This window comes from Podarcis bocagei (assembly GCF_964188305.1).
Source record: "Podarcis bocagei genome assembly, chromosome: 13".
Classification (NCBI taxonomy): domain Eukaryota; kingdom Metazoa; phylum Chordata; class Lepidosauria; order Squamata; family Lacertidae; genus Podarcis; species Podarcis bocagei.
In genome coordinates this window covers 53,959,380-53,974,623 of record NC_138138.1, presented here as the reverse complement: position 1 = coordinate 53,974,623, position 15,244 = coordinate 53,959,380, and positions in this window count along the sequence as shown.

Below are 15,244 nucleotides of genomic sequence, written 5' to 3'. Positions count from 1 at the left end.
ATACACAGTCCTATGGATTTGCAACAGGGGGAAAAAACTAAGGTGAAAACAGTTAAAAGAGCATTATTATTTTCTAGCAAAAGTATAAAATAGGAACAGGTTTAAAATGATATCAGAGCTTTAATGAGGGTGAAAGAGGAGAGTGCAAAATATGGTCTGAAGCTCTAGTGGCGTAGCGTGGGGGGTGCAGGGGGGGCCGGCCGCACCAGGTGCAACATCTGGGGGTTAGGGGGCGCAAATCCACGGGTTAGGGGGCGCAAATTACTTGCCTTGCCCCGGGTGCTGACAACCCACGCTACGCCACTGTGAAGCTCAACATCAAAATAACTAAGATCATGACCACTGGGCCCATCACCTCCTGGCAAACAGAAGGGGAAGAAATGGAGGCAGTGAGAGATTTTACTTTCTTGGGCTCCATGATCACTGCAGATGGTGACAGCAGTCACAAAATTAAAAGACGCCTGCTTCTTGGGAGAAAAGCAATGACAAACCTAGACAGCATCTTAAAAAGCAGAGACATCACCTTGCCAACAAAGGTCCGTATAGTTAAAGCCATGGTTTTCCCAGTAGTCATGTATGGAAGTGAGAGCTGGACCATAAAGAAGGCTGATCGCTGAAGAATGGATGCTTTTGAATTCTGGTGCTGGAGGAGACTCTGGAGAGTCCCATGGACTGCAAGAAGATCCAACCTCTCCATTCTGAAGGAAATCAGCCCTGAGTGCTCACTGGATGGACATATCCTGAAGCTGAGGCTCCAATACTTTGGCCTCCTCATGAGAAGAGAAGACTCCCTGGAAAAGACCCTGATGTTGGGAAAGATGGAGGGCACAAGGAGAAGGGGACGGCGGAGGAGAAGATGGTGGGACAGTGTTCTCGAAGTGACCAGCATGAGTTTGACCAGACTGCGGGAGGCAGTGGAAGACAGGAGTGCCTGGCATGCTCTGGTCCAGGGGGTCACGAAGAGGCGGACACGACTAAACAACTAAACAACAACAACAACAATTTGCTTTCTTGCCAATTTACCCCTCTCCCCACCCCCCAAAAGTTGTGCCTTGGATCTTCTCATTGCCCCCCACCAAGGAAAAAACGAAAACACCCACCGCCCCGGCTACACTGGAGAAAACAGAAGGTAGCAGGAGGCAATGGGAGTATTTATAGTCCTGCTATAAATACAGTATGGTGCCTCTCTTTGCAGAGACCACAGGCCAGTGGGAAGAGGGGGGGTGCTTGAGAGATGCTGTCTAAAGCCCCCCTCCCTACACAAAGGCCAGATAATCCCACCCCACCCCAAGGAAAATCCCATAAGCTGCTGCTCTTCCTCTGTCCTTGTAGAAGGATTAGTCGGGGTTAACGCTTTCGGCCCTGGAAGTTGGGAAGGCTGCACAGGTTGGGACAGAGGGACGTTCTGGGTGGGGTCTTTTTTTGGTAGGGTGGGGGTTTGGGGACATGTATAGTGGGCCCATGTGCAGCCATGACGTGCCTCTGTGGGTTTGCCTTTGTTAACGGAGAAATCTGAGGGCTCCCTTGGACTAAAAGCAAGGACACCAGCCAGGAATACCAGAGCAAAACAGCAGCCAGTAGGCTTGATCTTTATTGAAGACTGTCGCGACAGGACTCCCACCTGCCACCAGGTGGAACAAGATGGAAGCCCCGAACAAGAGAGAACCCAAACTTTTATTAGCTGCTAATCCCCATGTTACATCCCCCCCAAACTACATCACTCATACATCATGAAAAGGGAGGTCTGGTGGCAGTAATCTGAGCATCCTGGACCCTGCCCCATGGTTCCCCTTGCCCTCCACCAAACACCCATCAAGTGTAACAAAAAAGATATTTACATTTCCCTGTTTCCCAGCCAAGTGAATCCCACCCTTTTGTCTTCATCTGGGTTTGTTATTTCTGGAATGGCTACCTGTCTGGCACTCAGGTATCAGGATGCCAGGGATGATCACTCAGGCAGAGGGGCTGCTGAGGAGCTGAGCTCACATGTCTATATGAATTTCTGAAGTTTTCCCAGTGAGCCGGTACATAGATAACATTTATCAGCGAATTCTTACATTTGTTGTTCTGCAGCAGAGGCCCTTTGAATAGATAGAAAGAAACTGCGATGAAGTGTTTTGTGGAGACAAATCACAAAAGTCACAAAAGCGATTGTGCTGGTTTTGGTAGTGGGCTGCATGTACATGATATCTGCTGGGGGGCAACCCCCCCAACCTATACATAAATTCCTGCAACACCTTTTTGCAGAGATGTTTTTATTTCATTTAATAACACAGAGAACCAGTGCTTCCCCCTGCCAAAAAAAATGTTTAGGGGTACTTTCATTTTCCTGCTCATATTGAAATACTGACGCTCAATGACATGGGTAGGCAAGCTAAGGTCCAGGGGCTGGATACGGCCCAATCGCCTTCTCAGTCCGGCCCGCAGACGGTCTGGGAATCAGGGTGTTTTTACATGAGTAGAATGTGTCCTTTTATTTAAAATGTATCTCTGGGTTATTTGTGGGGCCCGCCTGGTTTTTTTTAAATAAACACATCTCTGGGTTATTTGTGGGGCTTGAGAATTTGTTCATTTCCCCCCAAAAAATATAGTCTGGCCCCCGGCAAGGTCTGAAGGACGGTGGACTGGCCCCCTGCTGGAAAAGTTTGCTCAATGAGGCCAAACTTAGATTCACAAAATGTTTGGGGGTATGCGTCCCCCTGCGTCGCCCCCCCCCCCGAAAAAAAGCACTGTAGAGAACAGTTCTAACAGGTGGAAATTAAGAGATCATAGCATCAGGTTGGAAGGGGCGACGCGGGTCATCTAGTCTAACCCCCTGAAATGAAGGGATTTTTTTTTGCACAAGGCAGGGCTCAAACCCACAACCCTGAGATTAAGAGCCTTGTGCTCTACTGACGGAGCTATCCTTCTGGAAAAGTGAAAATGTAAAACGTAACATGAGTACAGTTGCGCATGGGTTCATAGAACAAATGTCTCAGGAAATAATATTGGCATTTTCTGATTGTCAAATGTAGTTTCAGGTTTCCCCGGCTTGTGACGAGGGCAGTCTGAAAATGATGGTTTTGTTGCTTAAGTAATAATCAATAATCAATCAATAAGGCCACGGCCATTTGTGATTTTTTTTGCAAATTAGCAACCCACAAACATAGTATTAGGATAATAGAATAGGTCACATATGCACAATACAAATATAAAGGAATGTCCAATCGTATAAAGAGAGAATTATTGTCTTGTCAAATTATTATCTAGTCATGATCTCGAATTATGTGTGATATTCTCCATTATAGCTCTATACCAGAGTGAGTGGCACCAAGGGCTCGGTGTACGATTTCCGGCTGTTTTGGGTTGAGCTGCAATTATTATTTGAGCCAGCAAGATAAGCGTAATACCAGTTATTTTGACAACGCATCAACATTGCCATCATCAAAAATCTTTAGCGGAATTCATTTTGGACAGCAGACAGACGTTCCTCTGGTAATACTTCTCGCTTTCTGTCAGAATTGAATCCCAAAAATCTTGCGCCGACTTAAAGGTAAAGGTAAAGGGACCCCTGACCATTAGGTCAAGTCGTGACCAACTTTGGGGTTGCGGCGCTCATCTCACTTTACTGGCCGAGGGAGCCGGCGTACAGCTTCCGGGTCATGTGGCAGCATGACTAAGCTGCTTCTGGTGAACCAGAGTAGCGCACGGAAACGCCCTTTACCTTCCCGCCAGAGCGGTACCTATTTATCTACTTGCACTTTGATGTGCTTTTGAACTGCTAGGTGGGCAGGAGCAGGGACCGAGCAATGGGAGCTCATCCCGTCGCGGGGATTCGAACCACCGACCTTCTGATCGGCAAGTCCTAGGCTCTGTGGTAATATGACTCAGTACCTTGAGGAGCAGCAGGGCAGGTGTCAATAGCACAGGTGCTGTTTATAACACAGCAGCAGTAATGAGGGTAAGCTCCACCAGATGAATTTCAGCCTGTTGGAGCAGGAGAGGCGACGGCGGCGATAGCCATACTGTTTCTCCAGGGAAAGAGTTGGGAACATTCTGTGCCGAAAGCCTTGACGACACCCCTAGCCGCAACACCCCCCTCCCCAAGCAGTCTTCCTCCTTCCATTCACAAAAGCCTGGCGGTTCCTGGGCCAGGTGCCAGGAGAGAGAGAGAGAGAGAGAGAGAGAGAGAGAGAGAGAGAGAGAGAGAGAGAGAGACTGATTCTGCAAGGATTTTATTTTCATTTACGTGGGGCAAACAGTGCCATCCCCGTACAGGCGAGGCTCCGGGGAGGATGGGACCCCAAGATTTGCAGAAGCATGGGAAATATTTAGCGAGGGCTGAGCGTGCTCAGGGGGAAAAGAATAAGACGCTAACTCTGGGCTGCGTGAAAAAGGACTTTATTTTTTCTTCTGGCCAGAACCTTGCAGCGTTCAGCTTCACTGAATGCCTAGTACAGTGGTACCTCAGGTTACAGACGCTTCAGGTTACAGACTCCGCTAACCCAGAAATATTACCTCAGGTTAAGAACTTTGCTTCAGGATGAGGTCAGAAATCATGCTCCGGCGGCGCGGCGGCAGCAGGAGGCCCCATGAGCTAAAGTGGCGCTTCAGGTTAAGAACAGTTTCAGGTTAAGAACCGACCTCCGGAACAAATTAAGTTCTTAACCCTAGGTTAAGACGGCCTCGGTCCTGTATACCCGAAGGAGCGTCTCCACCCCCATCGTTCAGCCCGGACACTGAGGTCCAGCACCGAGGGCCTTCTGGCAGTTCCCTCATTGCGAGAAGTGAGGCTACAGGGAACCAGACAGAGGGCCTTCTCGGTGGTGGCACCTGCCCTGTGGAATGCCCTCCCATCAGATGTGAAAGAGATAAATAATTACCTGACATTCAGAAGACATCTGAAGGCAGCCCTGTTTTGGGAAGTTTTTAATATGTAACGCTGTACTGTTTTTAACACTGATTGGGAGCCGCCCAGAGTGGCTGGGGAGACTCAGCCAGATGGGCGGGGTATAAATAATAAATTATTATTATTATTATTATTATTATTATTATTATTATTATTATTATTATTATTATCATCACTGTATTGGGAAAGAGAGAGAAAGAGAGAGGGAGAGGGAGATACTAATTATTGGAAAGCCGGGGGGGGGGGAGGGAGGCCTGGATATCCAGGACGAGGCAAGGGCTGGCTGGCTGGCAATAATCACCTCATCCCATGCTGCAACATTTTGTTGCAGCTTCTACTTCAGCCTTAACAAAATGTCTATTCCCCCTGCACACTCACACACCCACAGTCTTTCTTTTACTTACCAGAGTGGCACACGCTCTGGTTATCTCCTGCTTGGACTGCTGCAATGCGCTCTACGTGGGGCTACCTTTGAAGGTGACCTGAAAACTGCAACTAATCTAGAATGCGGCAGCTGGACTGGTGACTGGGAGACCAAATAATACCAGTCCTGGAAGACCTCCATTGGCTCCCAGTACGTTTCCAAGCACAATTCAAAGTGTTGGTGCTGACCTTGAAAGCCCTAAACAGCCTCAAACCTGAAGGAGCGTCTCCACCCCCATCATTCTGCCCAGACACTGAGGTCCAGCTCCGAGGGTCTTCTGGCAGTTTCCTCAGTGTGGGAAGCCAAGTTACAGGGAACCAGGCAGAGGGCCTTCTCAGTGGTGGCACCCGCCCTGTGGAACACCCTCCCACCAGATGACTCTTAGAAGACATCTGAAGGCAGCCCTGTTTAGGGAAGTTTTTAATGCCCGATGTTTTATTGTATTTTTAATATTTTGTTGGGAGCTGCCCAGAGTGACTGGGGAAACCCAGCCAGATGGGTGGGGTGTAAATAACAAATTATTATTATTAGTATTACAAAGTGACTTTTCACAACTGATGCTTTTCTTATCGTGAAATAGGACTCCTCCTTCAGGGAGAAACCCAGAGGAATTAGTTTTGAGTTTTAGCAAGGTCTACACAGGCTGGGGGTGGCTTGGCAGTTTTGAGACTCAGGTGATTTCCCCCAGCCCTACCTAGGGAGGCCATCATGGATTGAATTTAGGGCTTGGTGCCCCCTAAACCTCTTCCCGGGATCCGCTGCCCTGCAACCCATAACCGCTCCCCTCCATTGAGGTATGGACCACTCACAAGCTTTTAACTTATCTGAATTAATTTTAAAAAAATAAAAATTATTAAGATTTTACACAAAACATACAAAACATAAGTGTGTTTTTTTTAAAGTTAAAAATGATTAAACCAACTATTACAAATACAAAAAAGAAAACAGAAAAAAGAACAAGAGCTAATAAGAAAGTTACCAAAAAAGAAACCTAAAAAACCGGTAGTTGAAAAAATAAAAAAGAAGAGAAAAAGGAAAGAAAAATATCTTTAAAAGAAATAATCCATTTTTCAATATCTTTAAGTTCATTTGCTTATTTCCTTGACCTCCTCACACCTCCCCTTTTGTATTCCCGTTTACAAAGTCCTTTCAGCAAATCCTTACCCTCTTTCATTTATCTTTACTCTATAATCTTAACCTATTATAACTATATATTTTCATCCAAATAACTATCTATATTTACATATTCTTATTAGCCTTAATACCAAAACCGCTTATTTTCAGTCCAACATCATTTTAACATTCATTAATTTTACAGGATTTCTGCACAGGTAGGTAGCCGTGTTGGTCTGCCATAGTCAAAATAAAAAAATTCCTTCCAGTAGCACCTTAAAGACCAACTAAGTTAGTTCTTGGTATGAGCTTTCGTGTGCATGCACACGAAAGCTCATACCAAGAACTAACTTAGTTGGTCTTTAAGGTGCTACTGGAAGGATTTCTGTAGATAGTCTTTAAATTTCTTCCAGTCTTCTTCCACCATTTCTTCTCCCTGGTATCGGATTCTGCCAGTCATTTCTGCCAATTCCATGTAGTCCATCACCTTCATCTGCCATTCTTCCAGAGTGGGTAAATCTTGTGTCTTCCAGTACTTTGCAATAAGTATTCTTGCTGCTGTTGTAGCATACATAAAGCTTATCTGAATTAATTTTAAGATGTATTTTAATTAATTGATGTCTGTTTTTATGCATATTGTGTTTTTTATGATGCTAGCCGTTCTTGGCTGGGGAGGGCGGGATACAAATAAAATATTATTATTATTATTATTATTATTATTATTATTATTATTAATGCCATCTCCAACTCCACGAAAGATTCCATCAGCAGTGTCTCCGAAAAATTCTACACATCACTTGGGAAGACAGGCGAACTAATACCAGGGTACTGGAAGAAGCAAAGATCACCAGTTTTGGAGCAATGATTCTTCAACGTCAACTTTGTTGGACTGGTCATGTTGTGCGGATGCCTGATTGTCGTCTTCCAAAGCAACTACTCTATTCCAAACTTAAAAATGGAAAGCGTAATGCTGGTGGTCAACAAAAGAGGTTTAAAGACTGTCTCAAAGCAAATCTAAAAAAAAAATGTAGTATAAACACTGACAGCTGGGAAACACTGGCCTGCGAGCGCTCCAGTTGGAGAACAGCCTTTACCAAAGGTGTTGTGGGCTTTGAAGACACTCAAACTCAGGACACAAGGGAGAAACATCCTAAGGGGAAGGTACGCTTGGCAAATCCACACCGTGATGGACTCCCGCCTGGAAACCAATGTCCCTACTGTGGAAGGACGTGTGGATCCTGAACTGGCCTCCACAGTCACTTACGGACTCATTGTTAAAACCATGTTTATGGAAGACAATCTTACTCGGCTACGAGGGGTCACCAAAGAAATCCGGGCACAATTCTAAGCTCTGGTTGTGACCTATAAATCCCTATGTGGCCTAGGCTCTCTGAAGGACCATATTTTCCCCCATGAAGCTGCCCAGGCCCCCAGAAACGGCCCCCTCCCCACCAGGCTGGGCTCCATAGCCACTAGCGACTCCTGCAAGGCAGTCTGGGGTGAAATCGATTGGGTAATTGCTCATGAACGAGGCCGCTTTATGTTGGCATCGATCTATCCCTGGCAGGGGATTTTTTAATTTATTTGTTTTTGCAGGGTTGGGTGGGGCAGGAGTTTTGACTGCGAAGGAGAGGGGGGTGTCTGGTGCAGGAGGGATGTTGGTGGCAGAGGTTTGGGCGGGCGGACGTGGCAACGGGAGACTAGCAGCAGGGCACAGTGCCAAGGCGAAATGCGTTTCATGACTCCGCAGAGCCGAGGGCATGTGAGGCCGCAGCAAAATGAGAGCTTTCCCCCCCCCTCCTCCTCCTCTTCTCTGCCTTCTCTTTCCCCCAGTCTGGCATCAAGCAGCACCGCGGCTGAGAAGCAGAGGGTGGCAAGGGGCCAGCTGGGCAGTCGGACAGAAATGCAGGCTGAAAGCCCCTGGGGAATATAAGCTGGAGGCAGGCAGGGAGGCTGGTTGGTAAAGCGCAAGCCGCATTAAAACGCGCACACACACACACACACACACACACACACACAAACAAGCTGCCTGTCTGTCTCGCAATCTGGAAGGTTGCAGGCGGGCCATGCCTGCAACGAAATGTTGCAGCGCGCAGTGGGGGGGGGGCGTGCCAGCCCGCCAGCCAGCCCGCATCCTAGGATTGTAGAATGGCAGGGTTTTGGAAGGGGACACCTGGCGAAGCCGGACGTTGGGAAATTCAGCGCAGGTAAAAGAAAGCCCTTCTTCGTGCGGTGCGGAGTTCGACTGTGGAACTCCCTGCCACAGGAGGCCACCAAGCAGACTTTCGTGGAGTTGTAGAGTTGGAAGGTCCTGTCCAGGTGTCTCATTGCGTCCTAATGAAACCCCAGCCGGCCACTTTTGGGAAAAGTGTAGGGGGGGAAAGAAATGAGAGAAATAAAGGCAAAGTAATGTCAATGACAAAAGGGACGCGGGTGGCGCTGTGGGTTAAACCTCAGAGCCTAGGGCTTGCTGATCAGAAGGTTGGCGGTTCGAATCCCCGCAACGGGGTGAGCTCCCGTTGCTCGGTCCCTGCTCCTGCCAACCTAGCAGTTCGAAATCATGTCAAAGTGCAAGTAGATAAATAGGTACCGCTCCGGCGGGAAGGTAAACGGCGTTTCCGTGCGCTGCTCTGGTTCGCCAGAAGCGGCTTAGTCATGCTGGCCACATGACCTGGAAAAACTGTGGACAAACACCGGCTCCCTCGGCCAGTAAAGCGAGATGAGCGCCGCAACCCCAGAGTCGTCTGCGACTAGACTTAACTGTCAGGGGTTCTTTACCTTTACCTTTTTAATAGGTATCTAAAGCTATTTGCAAGGGAAGTGGGTGGCGCTGTGCGTTAAACCACAGAGCCTAGGACTTGCCGATCAGAAGGTCGGCAGTTCGAATCCCCGCGACGGGGTGAGCTCCCGTTGCTCGGTCCCTGCTCCTGCCCACCTAGCAGTTCGAAAGCACGTCCAAGTGCAAGTAGATAAATAGGTACCGCTCCAGCAGGAAGGTAAACGGGGTTTCCGTGCGCTGCTCTGGTTCGCCAGAAGTGGCTTAGTCCTGCTGGCCACATGACCCAGAAGCTGTACGCCGGCTCCCTCGGCCAGTAAAGCGAGATGAGCGCCGCAACCCCAGAGTCGGCCACAACTGGACCTAATGGTCAGGGGTCCCTTTACTAATGTCAATGACACAGCAATTAAAATTATAGTAATAACAATAAAGTCACACTTTGATGAAAGGAAGTCCATCTTTGTTTAATGTTTGTTTTTGTTAATATATGCATTGTATCTTATTATTTTTCTTTTTCCTTCTTTGTTTTTCATATCTTTTCTGTGTTGTGATCTGTTGTAATATGCAATAAAATCAATACATTTTTTTTAAAAAAGGGAAAAAAGAAACCCCAGGCGGCGAAAGGAGCGCTGAGCATGTGCAGAATATGGTCTGTTGCCAATGCAGTGATAGAGGGGGAAATAGGAAGCAAGGGGTGTAATGGAATATCCTGGGAAAGGGTTGGAGGTGTCTTGAACCTGGAAAAGAGGAGACACAGAAGAGCTGCCATACGTCTGGAATTTCACAGACATAATCCGGAATACTGCAGTCAGAAGCAGTGAACGTGCGGAAGTTGGCCGAACATCTGTGAAACTGGCTAATTGTCAGTGTCGTTTTTGCTGATTTTTCCGTAAAAGCGAAAAGAAGCTCAACAGCTTTGCCAAGAAAAGCTCTGCAACGGTTGCGTTGGGGTTTTCACTTTGCGAAATACGGCAATCCTACCTAAGTGGGATCCTACCTAAGTGACAAACCTAGACAGCATCTTAAAAAGTAGAGACATCACCTTGCCAGCAAAGGTCCGTATAGTTCAAGCTATGATTTTCCCAGCAGTGATGTATGGAAGTGAGAGCTGGACCATAAAGAAGGCTGATCGCCGAAGAATGGATGCTTTTGAATTCTGGTGCTGGAGGAGACTCTTGAGAGTCCCATGGACTGCAAGAAGATCCAACCTCTCCATTCTGAAGGAAATCAGCCCTGAGTGCTCACTGGAAGGACAGATCCTGAAGCTGAGGCTCCAAGACTTTGGCCACCTCCTGAGAAGAGAAGACTCCCTGGAAAAGACCCTGATGTTGGGAAAGATGGAGGGCACAAGGAGAAGGGGACGATGGAGGACGAGATGGTTGGACAGTGTTCTCGAAGCTACCAGCATGAGTTTGACCAAACTGCGGGAGGCAATGGAAGACAGGAGTGCCTGGCGTGCTCTGGTCCAGGGGTCACGAAGAGGCGGACACGACTAAACAACTAAACAACAACAACACCTAAGTGGGGAGAGGATAGCTGCCTTCAGATAGCCCAAGACATGGATGGTGATGAGCAGTCAGAGGGAGAAGACTGGGGAGACGTTGGAAGCCGAAGAAGTCACAGGGTTTGGGAGAGTTTGTGGCGGAGAGAAGTCCAAAATTGGAGGCAGAAGAACGAAGCAGGAGATGAGGGAGGCAGAGAGGAGTTCGGCTGGGGAAGAGTTGCGAGTATCTCCCCCTCCTGCTGCTACCAGCTCCTTTCTCCTTTGTCTTACAGGCCCTGCGGAACAAAGTTAAATCCTGAAGGGCCCTGGTCTCAAGAGACAGAGCGTTCCACCAGGTCGGAGCCATCACTGAGAAGGCCCTGGCCCTGCTTGAAGCTAATCTGACTTCCTTAGGGCCCGGGACCTCTAGGGTGTTGCCATTTATGGACCTTAAGGTCCTCCGTAGGGCATACCGGGAGAGGCGGTCCCGTAGGTACGAGGGTCCTAGGCCGTGAAGGGCTTGAAAGGTCAAAACCAGCACCTTAAATCTGACCCCGTACTCCACCGGGAGCCAGCGCAGCTGGAAAAGCACTGGATGAATATGCTCCCATGGCAGAGACCCCGTGAGGAGCCTTGCAGCATTCTGCACCCGCTGGAGTTTCTGGGACAGCTTCAAGGGCAGCCCAGCGTAGAGCGAATTACAGTAGTCAAGCCTGGAGGTGACCGTCGCATGGATCACTGTGGCCAGGTCGGGGCGGGAAAGGTAAGGGACCAACTGCTTGATGCAGCGAAGGTGGAAAAATAAAGAGTTAACTCAAATTGGCACAGTGTGATTTATTGCTGTTGGCATGTGTCTGCCTCTGTATGATGTTTTTAAGCAGATAGTGCTTTGCAGAGGGGCTTGCAGATCCGCCCCTAAATAATGTCTAGCTGCTCAAACGCCGAACCCTGCAAATCGGGTTTGCTGGGGCTGCAGAGAGCGCCCTGCCAGAAGCTGATCGTGCTGGAAACCCGGGATGGAGCTACTGCGTTACTCTTGGAGATTAGAAGAATACAATCTGTCTCGTTGCGGCGGCAGCTGATGCAAGACTGGCTGGCGTGGCTGGCGGGGTGGGGGAAGGATTAAGGATGATCCGGCCTTGAGAGGGAGAGGGGGGGAGACCAGCAAAGGACCAATGATCGGGAGAGCGAGAAGATAAATTAATATAGCTGAAGGGGTTTGTGCAAATATAGGTTACTAGGGGAAAGCGACAGGAGGCTGGCGAAAGATATATTCTCTCCGCCTCCCCCCTTCCACAAAAGTGTCCACTACAGTGATGAAATCAATGGATGCAGGTAGATGAGACTGTTGGATAACCCCGCTGCAAGAAAGCTAGCAGCTACAGACCGCAGCGCCTGTTTTCCCAGGATGGAAATGGGTGCCGACAGCTGGGGGGGTGCCTCCTGTCGACCCCAGGAGGGGGGCTAGGTGTGCAAGGAGGTCGTTTTGCCTTGCCACACCCAGTGAGCTTTGGGGCCGAGCAGGGATTTGAACCCTGCTCTAACCACTATGCGACACTGTCTCTGCTCTCATGCTTGTTACTTCCACAGTGGCACTGGGGGGGGGGAGGTACCTGCAGGTCTTTCGCGAAAAACACACAATTTTTTGCTCCCTCTGCAATGAACTGGGAAGCTCTCCTGGTCGCCGCGGCAACCCTCCCTTCTGCAGAGATGCGGCTCCCGGTCGCCATAGCGACCGCATCACTTTGGGGAGCTGTCTCAGGTGGTGTTGCTGCTGCCTCAAGCGGATTCTGCATCGCGTTGCCATCGCCACCAGGCCCCACAGCACAAATTATGGCCTGGGCAGCTGTTCTGTGCGCAGATTAAGGCCAGGCAGGCCCAGAGAGCCACTGCCAGCCAGGATAGGCCGTCCTGAGGCCTGACTCTGATCTCAACGTTCCTCCTCGCTCCTGTAATCCAAAACAAGCAGCGAAAAACAGGTGGTTTAAGAATGTTTTGACTCAGGCAGTGGACCCCCAAGCTCAGTCACTGCTGTGGGCAAATGCTCTTTCACCTAGCCTTCTCTTGTCAGCTGGGCCAGAGGCCTGTGGTACTCCCTGCTACAAGATGCGCCGGGGTGGGGGGAAGCAATTTCTGCCCAGCGACCCTTTTGGTCCAGAAAATCTTGAGGCCTGAAGTACATTGCAAAAGCTGCAGCCTGCACCCTAAGCAGGAATTCTCAGGAACATTGCATCTAGATCAAGGGAAGTAATAGTGCCACTGTATTCTGCTCTGGTCAGACCTCACCTGGAGTACGGTGTCCAGTTCTGGGCACCACAGTTCAAGAAGGACACTGACCAACTGGAACGTGTCCAGAGGAGGGCAACCAAAATGGTCAAAGGCCTGGAAACGATGCCTTATGAGGAACGGCTAAGGGAGCTGGGCATGTTTAGCCTGGAGAAGAGGAGGTTAAGGGGTGATATGATAGCCATGTTCAAATATACAAAAGGATGTCACATAGAGGAGGGAGAAAGGTTGTTTTCTGCTGCTCCAGAGAAGCGGACACGGAGCAATGGATCCAAACTACAAGAAAGAAGATTCCACCTAAACCTTAGGAAGAACTTCCTGACAGTAAGAGCTGTTTGACAGTGGAATTTGCTGCCAAGGAGTGTGGTGGAGTCTCCTCCTTTGGAGGTCTTTAAGCAGAGGCTTGACAACCATATGTCAGGAGTGCTCTGATGGTGTTTCCTGCTTGGCAGGGGGTTGGACTCAATGGCCCTTGTGGTCTCTTCCAACTCTAGGATTCTATGATTTCATTATTGCTAGTTGTGCTGGGGAAGAGAGGCATTTCATTGCTCTAGCAGTAGCAGAACGAGACTGAGGTTGTAGCCTCCTGGGTTTGCCCTGAGAGAAGCCAGAGGTTTATTGCCAGAATCGTGGACATCCTCGTGTTCAGCCGTGGGCTATGTCGCCCAAAATATCCAGAGGGCACCAGACTGGGGAAGGCTGCTTCATAGTTTCATTTTGCGAATCCTTTGTCATCCACAAGCATGCTGATACCAGCCTCATGCCCAGAGATTCCTGTCGCAGTGCTCAGATCAGCAATGCAGCCGCAAAAAAAACTGGCTATGGGTTAGCGAGAGAACCAGGCTGAGGGCCTTCTCGGTGGTGGCACCTGCCCTGTGGAACGCCCTCCCAGCAGATGTCAAGGAAATAAACAACTATCTGATTTTTAGAAGACATCTGAAGGCAGCCCTGTTCAGGGAAGCTTTGAATGTTTGAAGTTTTACTGTTTTTAATGTTCTGTTGGGAGCCACCCAGAGTGGCTGGGGAAACCCAGCCAGATGGGCAGGGCAGAAATAATATTTTTTAAAATTAATTACTATTATTATTATTACAAAGTGACTCTTCATGACTGATGCTTTTCCCATCAATAAATAGGACTCCTTCGGGGGAAACCCAGAGGAATTATTAATAAAATAATAATAAATTTATTATTATTGTTACAAAGTGACTCTTTCTGACTGATGCTTTTCTCATTGTTAAATAGGACTCCTTTGGGGGAAACCCAGAGGAATTATTAATAAATAAAATAAATAATAATAATAATAGGACACATGTACCCATGCATAGCCACTCCACAGGTGCCAATTCATGACATGTCTGTGAGCCCCCCCAGTGGAAAACCCAGCGGACATGCTTGCATGAGTGTACCGGGATTTTTTTTGGGGGGGCAGCCAAAGTTGAGCTTTTTAAAGGTAATAATAGCCCATAAATAGTGGGGGGGGGGAGAGAACCTCAGATAATTGAGTACTTCCAATTCTTTTCAATATTTGTGGATATGGGGGGGGGGCAGTTGCATGCAAACTCCCTTGCAAACAGGCAATGGGGGTTGCATACCGTAACTAATGGCACCCACACTCAAGATCCCCTTGTCTTAGCAAAATGCAGAGGGGTTTCCCCACCCCCCAAAAAACCACCATACCTCCCTCCACTTGCTTTGGCGCACAGTTTCTGCCAGTCTCGCTTTGCATTGGCAGCGGGGGTAGGAATCTGTTTTTTTCGGAGGCCAATGGCTTACCCCCCCCCCCTCCTCCTCTCCCTGTCAGCAAACTGAAAAGAAAAGAAAAAGGGCTACGGGCAAGGCCTTAATGAAAGCCATTCATTCGGTCTGGCTCAGAGGGGACCAGGGTGCCTGTGCCAACATCTCTCTCCCCCCCCCATGACGTGCCAAGTGATTTAGGGGGTGGGATGCCCATCCCTCGAAGGGCAGCCCCAAATTACCAAGGGGCTATTTATTGTGCCACTCCTGGCTTCGACTCAGCCAGATTTTTAAAAAGCTACGCGTTCAATGAAAAAGGACCCTCTCTTTCCTTGCTTGCCCCCCCCCTCAATGCCCCCCTGTTCAAAAGGGCTGCCCTTATTTCATAGAATTACAGCTCTGGTCCAGTTTGCTACAATGTAACATTCTGGATTCCAGTCTGATTTTTCACAAAAAAAAAAAGAAAAATTATGCATCATTTTTAAGATGCTTTCCTCCCAAGAAGTAGGTGTCTTTTAATTTCGTGGCCAGGGAAAAGG